Here is a 12,500-nt window from a genome sequence, read left to right on the forward strand (position 1 = left end):
TCTCCCTCCTACAGACACAGAGAGACTCTCCCTCCTACAAAGACACAGAGAGACTCTCCCTCCTACAGACACAGAGAGACTCTCCCTCCTACAAAGACACAGAGAGACTCTCCCTCCTACAGAGACACAGAGAGACTCTCCCTCCTACAGAGACACAGAGAGACTCTCCCTCCTACAGAGACACAGAGAGACTCTCCCTCCTACAGAGACACAGAGAGACTCTCCCTCCTACAGAGACACAGAGAGACTCTCCCTCCTACAGAGGACACAGAGAGACTCTCCCTCCTACAGAGACACAGAGAGACTCTCCCTCCTACAGAGGACACAGAGAGACTCTCCCTCCTACAGAGGACACAGAGAGACTCTCCCTCCTACAGAGACACAGAGAGACTCTCCCTCCTACAGAGGACACAGAGAGACTCTCCCTCCTACAGAGGACACAGAGAGACTGAGGAACCAGACCAGTGAGACCAGAACCCAAACCCAGCACACAGAGGTTCAGTGAATGTGGTGTTGAAGGTATGGAGGTGGATCAGTGAGTCAGAGGAGACTCTGTAGAAGGACAGAGTGCCAGCAGGACAGTCCACATACACTGCTACTCTGTTAGAGACAGAGGAGGAGGATGAAGAGGAAGAGGAGGATGAAGAGGAAGAGGAGGAGGAAGAGGAGGAGGAGGAGGAGGAGGTGGTTTCCTGTAAAATAACAGTAAAGAGCTGGCAGCATAGACGCCAGCAATATACTGTAATTTTACGGTGTTCATCCTGTAAATTGACTTTACAGTAGTAAACCAGAAATATATATATAAATATATATATATATATTTATATATATATATTTCTGTATTCACACTGTTAAATGATTTCAGTGTAATGTAGTAATAAATATAAATGCAGTATAATATTGTGTCTGTTGTTACTTTAACTCACAGGAGATAAAACAATAACTCAATTTAGCAGTTTCCTAAAATATCTTAAATGCATCAATATTAAAGCTTCTCTATTCTCAGGGTTATAGACCATAGCTTAAGTATTTTTATGAATATTAAAGAGAATCAACATCATTTATTTCAAAATATCAACATTAGTACTGAATACTGCTGTTTTCTAAAAATGAAAACAAAGTCAAATACAGAAGAAATAAGAGTTTAACCCTCCTGCAGGTATGCTTATGTTCTCACTATTTACTGCAATAAACTAATAAATAAACTAATAAATAAACTAATAAATAAACTAATAAATAAACTAATAAATAAACTAATAAATAAACTAATAAATAAACTAATAAATAAACTAAACATACAACGGTAAGTAAACTATTACTATAGAACATGTTAAACTATAGAACATGTTAAACTATAGAACATGTTAAACTATAGAACATGTTAAACTATAGAACATGTTAAACTATAGAACATGTTAAACTATAGAACATGTTAAACTATAGAACATGTTAAACTATAGAACATGTTAAACTAGAACATGTTAAACTATAGAACATGTTAAACTATAGAACATGTTAAACTATAGAACATGTTAAACTATAGAACATGTTAAACTAGAACATGTTAAACTATAGAACATGTTAAACTATAGAACATGTTAAACTATAGAACATGTTAAACTATAGAACATGTTAAACTATAGAACATGTTAAACTATAGAACATGTTAAACTATAGAACATGTTAAACTATAGAACATGTTAAACTAGAACATGTTAAACTATAGAACATGTTAAACTATAGAACATGTTAAACTATAGAACATGTTAAACTATAGAACATGTTAAACTAGAACATGTTAAACTATAGAACATGTTAAACTATAGAACATGTTAAACTATAGAACATGTTAAACTATAGAACATGTTAAACTAGAACATGTTAAACTATAGAACATGTTAAACTATAGAACATGTTAAACTATAGAACATGTTAAACTATAGAACATGTTAAACTAGAACATGTTAAACTATAGAACATGTTAAACTATAGAACATGTTAAACTATAGAACATGTTAAACTAGAACATGTTAAACTATAGAACATGTTAAACTATAGAACATGTTAAACTATAGAACATGTTAAACTATAGAACATGTTAAACTATAGAACATGTTAAACTAGAACATGTTAAACTAGAACATGTTAAACTAGAACATGTTAAACTATAGAACATGTTAAACTATAGAACATGTTAAACTATAGAACATGTTAAACTATAGAACATGTTAAACTATAGAACATGTTAAACTAGAACATGTTAAACTATAGAACATGTTAAACTATAGAACATGTTAAACTATAGAACATGTTAAACTAGAACATGTTAAACTAGAACATGTTAAACTAGAACATGTTAAACTATAGAACATGTTAAACTAGAACATGTTAAACTATAGAACATGTTAAACTATAGAACATGTTAAACTATAGAACATGTTAAACTATAGAACATGTTAAACTATAGAACATGTTAAACTATAGAACATGTTAAACTATAGAACATGTTAAACTATAGAACATGTTAAACTATAGAACATGTTAAACTATAGAACATGTTAAACTATAGAACATGTTAAACTATAGAACATGTTAAACTATAGAACATGTTAAACTAGAACATGTTAAACTAGAACATGTTAAACTATAGAACATGTTAAACTATAGAACATGTTAAACTATAGAACATGTTAAACTAGAACATGTTAAACTATAGAACATATTAAACTATAGAACATGTTAAACTATAGAACATGTTAAACTATAGAACATGTTAAACTATAGAACATGTTAAACTATAGAACATATTAAACTATAGAACATGTTAAACTATAGAACATGTTAAACTATAGAACATGTTAAACTATAGAACATGTTAAACTATAGAACATGTTAAACTATAGAACATATTAAACTATAGAACATGTTAAACTATAGAACATGTTAAACTATAGAACATGTTAAACTATAGAACATGTTAAACTATAGAACATGTTAAACTATAGAACATGTTAAACTATAGAACATGTTAAACTATAGAACATGTTAAACTATAGAACATGTTAAACTATAGAACATGTTAAACTATAGAACATGTTAAACTATAGAACATGTTAAACTATAGAACATGTTAAACTATAGAACATGTTAAACTATAGAACATGTTAAACTATAGAACATGTTAAACTAGAACATGTTAAACTAGAACATGTTAAACTATAGAACATGTTAAACTATAGAACATGTTAAACTATAGAACATGTTAAACTAGAACATGTTAAACTATAGAACATGTTAAACTATAGAACATGTTAAACTATAGAACATGTTAAACTATAGAACATGTTAAACTAGAACATGTTAAACTATAGAACATGTTAAACTATAGAACATGTTAAACTATAGAACATGTTAAACTATAGAACATGTTAAACTAGAACATGTTAAACTATAGAACATGTTAAACTATAGAACATGTTAAACTATAGAACATGTTAAACTATAGAACATGTTAAACTAGAACATGTTAAACTATAGAACATGTTAAACTATAGAACATGTTAAACTATAGAACATGTTAAACTATAACATGTTAAACTATAGAACATGTTAAACTATAGAACATGTTAAACTATAGAACATGTTAAACTATAGAACATGTTAAACTATAGAACATGTTAAACTATAGAACATGTTAAACTAGAACATGTTAAACTATAGAACATGTTAAACTATAGAACATGTTATACTATAGAACATGTTAAACTATAGAACATGTTAAACTATAGAACATGTTAAACTATAGAACATGTTAAACTATAGAACATGTTAAACTATAGAACATGTTAAACTATAGAACATGTTATACTATAGAACATGTTAAACTATAGAACATGTTAAACTATAGAACATGTTAAACTATAGAACATGTTAAACTATAGAACATGTTAAACTATAGAACATGTTAAACTATAGAACATGTTAAACTATAGAACATGTTAAACTATAGAACATGTTAAACTAGAACATGTTAAACTATAGAACATGTTAAACTATAGAACATGTTAAACTATAGAACATGTTAAACTAGAACATGTTAAACTATAGAACATGTTAAACTATAGAACATGTTAAACTATAGAACATGTTAAACTAGAACATGTTAAACTATAGAACATGTTAAACTATAGAACATGTTAAACTATAGAACATGTTAAACTAGAACATGTTAAACTAGAACATGTTAAACTAGAACATGTTAAACTATAGAACATGTTAAACTATAGAACATGTTAAACTATAGAACATGTTAAACTATAGAACATGTTAAACTATAGAACATGTTAAACTAGAACATGTTAAACTATAGAACATGTTAAACTATAGAACATGTTAAACTATAGAACATGTTAAACTAGAACATGTTAAACTATAGAACATGTTAAACTATAGAACATGTTAAACTATAGAACATGTTAAACTATAGAACATGTTAAACTATAGAACATGTTAAACTATAGAACATGTTAAACTATAGAACATGTTAAACTATAGAACATGTTAAACTATAGAACATGTTAAACTATAGAACATGTTAAACTATAGAACATGTTAAACTATAGAACATGTTAAACTATAGAACATGTTAAACTATAGAACATATTAAACTATAGAACATGTTAAACTATAGAACATGTTAAACTATAGAACATGTTAAACTATAGAACATATTAAACTATAGAACATGTTAAACTATAGAACATGTTAAACTATAGAACATGTTAAACTATAGAACATGTTAAACTAGAACATGTTAAACTAGAACATGTTAAACTATAGAACATGTTAAACTATAGAACATGTTAAACTATAGAACATGTTAAACTATAGAACATGTTAAACTATAGAACATGTTAAACTATAGAACATGTTAAACTATAGAACATGTTAAACTATAGAACATGTTAAACTATAGAACATGTTAAACTATAGAACATGTTAAACTATAGAACATGTTAAACTATAGAACATGTTAAACTAGAACATGTTAAACTATAGAACATGTTAAACTATAGAACATGTTAAACTATAGAACATGTTAAACTATAGAACATGTTAAACTATAGAACATGTTAAACTATAGAACATGTTAAACTATAGAACATGTTAAACTATAGAACATGTTAAACTAGAACATGTTAAACTAGAACATGTTAAACTATAGAACATGTTAAACTATAGAACATGTTAAACTATAGAACATGTTAAACTAGAACATGTTAAACTATAGAACATGTTAAACTATAGAACATGTTAAACTATAGAACATGTTAAACTATAGAACATGTTAAACTAGAACATGTTAAACTATAGAACATGTTAAACTATAGAACATGTTAAACTATAGAACATGTTAAACTATAGAACATGTTAAACTAGAACATGTTAAACTATAGAACATGTTAAACTATAGAACATGTTAAACTATAGAACATGTTAAACTATAGAACATGTTAAACTATAGAACATGTTAAACTAGAACATGTTAAACTATAGAACATGTTAAACTATAGAACATGTTAAACTATAGAACATGTTAAACTAGAACATGTTAAACTATAGAACATGTTAAACTATAGAACATGTTAAACTATAGAACATGTTAAACTATAGAACATGTTAAACTATAGAACATGTTAAACTATAGAACATGTTAAACTATAGAACATGTTAAACTATAGAACATGTTAAACTATAGAACATGTTAAACTATAGAACATGTTAAACTATAGAACATGTTAAACTATAGAACATGTTAAACTATAGAACATGTTAAACTATAGAACATGTTAAACTATAGAACATGTTAAACTATAGAACATGTTAAACTATAGAACATGTTAAACTAGAACATATTAAACTATAGAACATGTTAAACTATAGAACATGTTAAACTATAGAACATGTTAAACTAGAACATGTTAAACTATAGAACATGTTAAACTATAGAACATGTTAAACTATAGAACATGTTAAACTAGAACATGTTAAACTATAGAACATGTTAAACTATAGAACATGTTAAACTATAGAACATGTTAAACTAGAACATGTTAAACTATAGAACATGTTAAACTATAGAACATGTTAAACTATAGAACATGTTAAACTATAGAACATGTTAAACTATAGAACATGTTAAACTATAGAACATGTTAAACTATAGAACATGTTAAACTATAGAACATATTAAACTATAGAACATGTTAAACTAGAACATGTTAAACTATAGAACATATTAAACTATAGAACATGTTAAACTATAGAACATGTTAAACTATAGAACATGTTAAACTATAGAACATATTAAACTATAGAACATGTTAAACTATAGAACATGTTAAACTATAGAACATGTTAAACTATAGAACATGTTAAACTATAGAACATGTTAAACTATAGAACATGTTAAACTATAGAACATGTTAAACTATAGAACATGTTAAACTATAGAACATGTTAAACTAGAACATGTTAAACTAGAACATGTTAAACTATAGAACATGTTAAACTATAGAACATGTTAAACTATAGAACATGTTAAACTATAGAACATGTTAAACTATAGAACATGTTAAACTATAGAACATGTTAAACTATAGAACATGTTAAACTATAGAACATGTTAAACTATAGAACATGTTACACTATAGAACATGTTAAACTAGAACATGTTAAACTATAGAACATGTTAAACTATAGAACATGTTAAACTATAGAACATGTTAAACTATAGAACATGTTAAACTAGAACATGTTAAACTATAGAACATGTTAAACTATAGAACATGTTAAACTATAGAACATGTTAAACTATAGAACATGTTAAACTATAGAACATGTTAAACTAGAACATGTTAAACTATAGAACATGTTAAACTATAGAACATGTTAAACTATAGAACATGTTAAACTAGAACATGTTAAACTAGAACATGTTAAACTATAGAACATGTTAAACTATAGAACATGTTAAACTAGAACATGTTAAACTATAGAACATGTTAAACTAGAACATGTTAAACTATAGAACATGTTAAACTATAGAACATGTTAAACTATAGAACATGTTAAACTAGAACATATTAAACTATAGAACATGTTAAACTATAGAACATGTTAAACTATAGAACATGTTAAACTATAGAACATGTTAAACTATAGAACATGTTAAACTAGAACATGTTAAACTATAGAACATGTTAAACTATAGAACATGTTAAACTATAGAACATGTTAAACTAGAACATGTTAAACTATAGAACATGTTAAACTATAGAACATGTTAAACTATAGAACATGTTAAACTATAGAACATGTTAAACTAGAACATGTTAAACTATAGAACATGTTAAACTATAGAACATGTTAAACTATAGAACATGTTAAACTAGAACATGTTAAACTATAGAACATGTTAAACTATAGAACATGTTAAACTATAGAACATGTTAAACTATAGAACATGTTAAACTATAGAACATGTTAAACTATAGAACATGTTAAACTAGAACATGTTAAACTATAGAACATGTTAAACTAGAACATGTTAAACTATAGAACATGTTAAACTATAGAACATGTTAAACTATAGAACATGTTAAACTAGAACATGTTAAACTATAGAACATGTTAAACTATAGAACATGTTAAACTATAGAACATGTTAAACTAGAACATGTTAAACTAGAACATGTTAAACTAGAACATGTTAAACTATAGAACATGTTAAACTATAGAACATGTTAAACTAGAACATGTTAAACTATAGAACATGTTAAACTATAGAACATGTTAAACTAGAACATGTTAAACTAGAACATGTTAAACTAGAACATGTTAAACTAGAACATGTTAAACTATAGAACATGTTAAACTATAGAACATGTTAAACTATTACTATAGAACATGTTAAACTAGAACATGTTAAACTATAGAACATGTTAAACTATTACTATAGAACATGTTAAACTAGAACATGTTAAACTATAGAACATGTTAAACTAGAACATGTTAAACTATAGAACATGTTAAACTAGAACATGTTAAACTATAGAACATGTTAAACTATAGAACATGTTAAACTATAGAACATGTTAAACTATAGAACATGTTAAACTATAGAACATGTTAAACTATAGAACATGTTAAACTATAGAACATGTTAAACTAGAACATGTTAAACTAGAACATGTTAAACTAGAACATGTTAAACTATAGAACATGTTAAACTATAGAACATGTTAAACTAGAACATGTTAAACTATAGAACATGTTAAACTATAGAACATGTTAAACTAGAACATGTTAAACTAGAACATGTTAAACTAGAACATGTTAAACTAGAACATGTTAAACTATAGAACATGTTAAACTATAGAACATGTTAAACTATTACTATAGAACATGTTAAACTAGAACATGTTAAACTATAGAACATGTTAAACTATTACTATAGAACATGTTAAACTAGAACATGTTAAACTATAGAACATGTTAAACTAGAACATGTTAAACTATAGAACATGTTAAACTAGAACATGTTAAACTATAGAACATGTTAAACTATAGAACATGTTAAACTATAGAACATGTTAAACTATAGAACATGTTAAACTATAGAACATGTTAAACTATAGAACATGTTAAACTAGAACATGTTAAACTAGAACATGTTAAACTATAGAACATGTTAAACTAGAACATGTTAAACTATAGAACATGTTAAACTATAGAACATGTTAAACTATAGAACATGTTAAACTATAGAACATGTTAAACTATAGAACATGTTAAACTAGAACATGTTAAACTATAGAACATGTTAAACTATAGAACATGTTAAACTATAGAACATGTTAAACTAGAACATGTTAAACTATAGAACATGTTAAACTAGAACATGTTAAACTATAGAACATGTTAAACTAGAACATGTTAAACTATAGAACATGTTAAACTATAGAACATGTTAAACTAGAACATGTTAAACTATAGAACATGTTAAACTATAGAACATGTTAAACTATAGAACATGTTAAACTATAGAACATGTTAAACTATAGAACATGTTAAACTATAGAACATGTTAAACTATAGAACATGTTAAACTAGAACATGTTAAACTATAGAACATGTTAAACTATAGAACATGTTAAACTATAGAACATGTTAAACTATAGAACATGTTAAACTAGAACATGTTAAACTATAGAACATGTTAAACTATAGAACATGTTAAACTATAGAACATGTTAAACTATAGAACATGTTAAACTATAGAACATGTTAAACTATAGAACATGTTAAACTATAGAACATGTTAAACTAGAACATGTTAAACTATAGAACATGTTAAACTATAGAACATGTTAAACTATAGAACATGTTAAACTATAGAACATGTTAAACTATAGAACATGTTAAACTAGAACATGTTAAACTATAGAACATGTTAAACTATAGAACATGTTAAACTATAGAACATGTTAAACTAGAACATGTTAAACTATAGAACATGTTAAACTATAGAACATGTTAAACTAGAACATGTTAAACTATAGAACATGTTAAACTATAGAACATGTTAAACTAGAACATGTTAAACTATAGAACATGTTAAACTATAGAACATGTTAAACTATAGAACATGTTAAACTAGAACATGTTAAACTATAGAACATGTTAAACTATAGAACATGTTAAACTAGAACATGTTAAACTATAGAACATGTTAAACTATAGAACATGTTAAACTATAGAACATGTTAAACTAGAACATGTTAAACTATAGAACATGTTAAACTAGAACATGTTAAACTATAGAACATGTTAAACTATAGAACATGTTAAACTAGAACATGTTAAACTAGAACATGTTAAACTATAGAACATGTTAAACTAGAACATGTTAAACTATAGAACATGTTAAACTATAGAACATGTTAAACTAGAACATGTTAAACTATAGAACATGTTAAACTATAGAACATGTTAAACTAGAACATGTTAAACTAGAACATGTTAAACTATAGAACATGTTAAACTAGAACATGTTAAACTATAGAACATGTTAAACTATAGAACATGTTAAACTAGAACATGTTAAACTATAGAACATGTTAAACTAGAACATGTTAAACTATAGAACATGTTAAACTAGAACATGTTAAACTATAGAACATGTTAAACTATAGAACATGTTAAACTATAGAACATGTTAAACTAGAACATGTTAAACTATAGAACATGTTAAACTATAGAACATGTTAAACTATAGAACATGTTAAACTATAGAACATGTTAAACTATAGAACATGTTAAACTATAGAACATGTTAAACTATAGAACATGTTAAACTATAGAACATGTTAAACTATAGAACATGTTAAACTATAGAACATGTTAAACTATAGAACATGTTAAACTATAGAACATGTTAAACTATAGAACATGTTAAACTATAGAACATGTTAAACTATAGAACATGTTAAACTAGAACATGTTAAACTATAGAACATGTTAAACTATAGAACATGTTAAACTATAGAACATGTTAAACTATAGAACATATTAAACTATAGAACATGTTAAACTAGAACATGTTAAACTAGAACATGTTAAACTATAGAACATGTTAAACTATAGAACATGTTAAACTATAGAACATGTTAAACTATAGAACATGTTAAACTATAGAACATGTTAAACTATAGAACATGTTAAACTATAGAACATATTAAACTATAGAACATGTTAAACTAGAACATGTTAAACTAGAACATGTTAAACTATAGAACATGTTAAACTAGAACATGTTAAACTAGAACATGTTAAACTAGAACATGTTAAACTATAGAACATGTTAAACTATAGAACATGTTAAACTATAGAACATGTTAAACTAGAACATGTTAAACTAGAACATGTTAAACTATAGAACATGTTAAACTATAGAACATGTTAAACTATAGAACATGTTAAACTATAGAACATGTTAAACTAGAACATGTTAAACTATAGAACATGTTAAACTAGAACATGTTAAACTATAGAACATGTTAAACTAGAACATGTTAAACTATAGAACATGTTAAACTAGAACATGTTAAACTATAGAACATGTTAAACTATAGAACATGTTAAACTATAGAACATGTTAAACTATAGAACATGTTAAACTATAGAACATGTTAAACTATAGAACATGTTAAACTATAGAACATGTTAAACTAGAACATGTTAAACTATAGAACATGTTAAACTAGAACATGTTAAACTATAGAACATGTTAAACTAGAACATGTTAAACTATAGAACATGTTAAACTAGAACATGTTAAACTATAGAACATGTTAAACTATAGAACATGTTAAACTATAGAACATGTTAAACTATAGAACATGTTAAACTAGAACATGTTAAACTATAGAACATGTTAAACTAGAACATGTTAAACTATAGAACATGTTAAACTATAGAACATGTTAAACTATAGAACATGTTAAACTATAGAACATGTTAAACTATAGAACATGTTAAACTATAGAACATGTTAAACTAGAACATGTTAAACTATAGAACATGTTAAACTAGAACATGTTAAACTATAGAACATGTTAAACTATAGAACATGTTAAACTATAGAACATGTTAAACTATAGAACATGTTAAACTATAGAACATGTTAAACTATAGAACATGTTAAACTATAGAACATGTTAAACTATAGAACATGTTAAACTAGAACATGTTAAACTATAGAACATGTTAAACTATAGAACATGTTAAACTATAGAACATGTTAAACTATAGAACATGTTAAACTATAGAACATGTTAAACTATAGAACATGTTAAACTAGAACATGTTAAACTAGAACATGTTAAACTAGAACATGTTAAACTATAGAACATGTTAAACTATAGAACATGTTAAACTAGAACATGTTAAACTAGAACATGTTAAACTATAGAACATGTTAAACTAGAACATGTTAAACTATAGAACATGTTAAACTAGAACATGTTAAACTATAGAACATGTTAAACTATAGAACATGTTAAACTATAGAACATGTTAAACTATAGAACATGTTAAACTAGAACATGTTAAACTATAGAACATGTTAAACTAGAACATGTTAAACTAGAACATGTTAAACTAGAACATGTTAAACTATAGAACATGTTAAACTAGAACATATTAAACTATAGAACATGTTAAACTATAGAACATGTTAAACTATAGAACATGTTAAACTATAGAACATGTTAAACTATAGAACATGTTAAACTAGAACATGTTAAACTATAGAACATGTTAAACTATAGAACATGTTAAACTATAGAACATGTTAAACTATAGAACATGTTAAACTAGAACATGTTAAACTATAGAACATGTTAAACTATAGAACATGTTAAACTATAGAACATGTT

This window comes from Scomber scombrus, chromosome 9 (assembly GCF_963691925.1).
Source record: "Scomber scombrus chromosome 9, fScoSco1.1, whole genome shotgun sequence".
In the NCBI taxonomy this organism is placed as follows: Eukaryota; Metazoa; Chordata; class Actinopteri; order Scombriformes; family Scombridae; genus Scomber; species Scomber scombrus.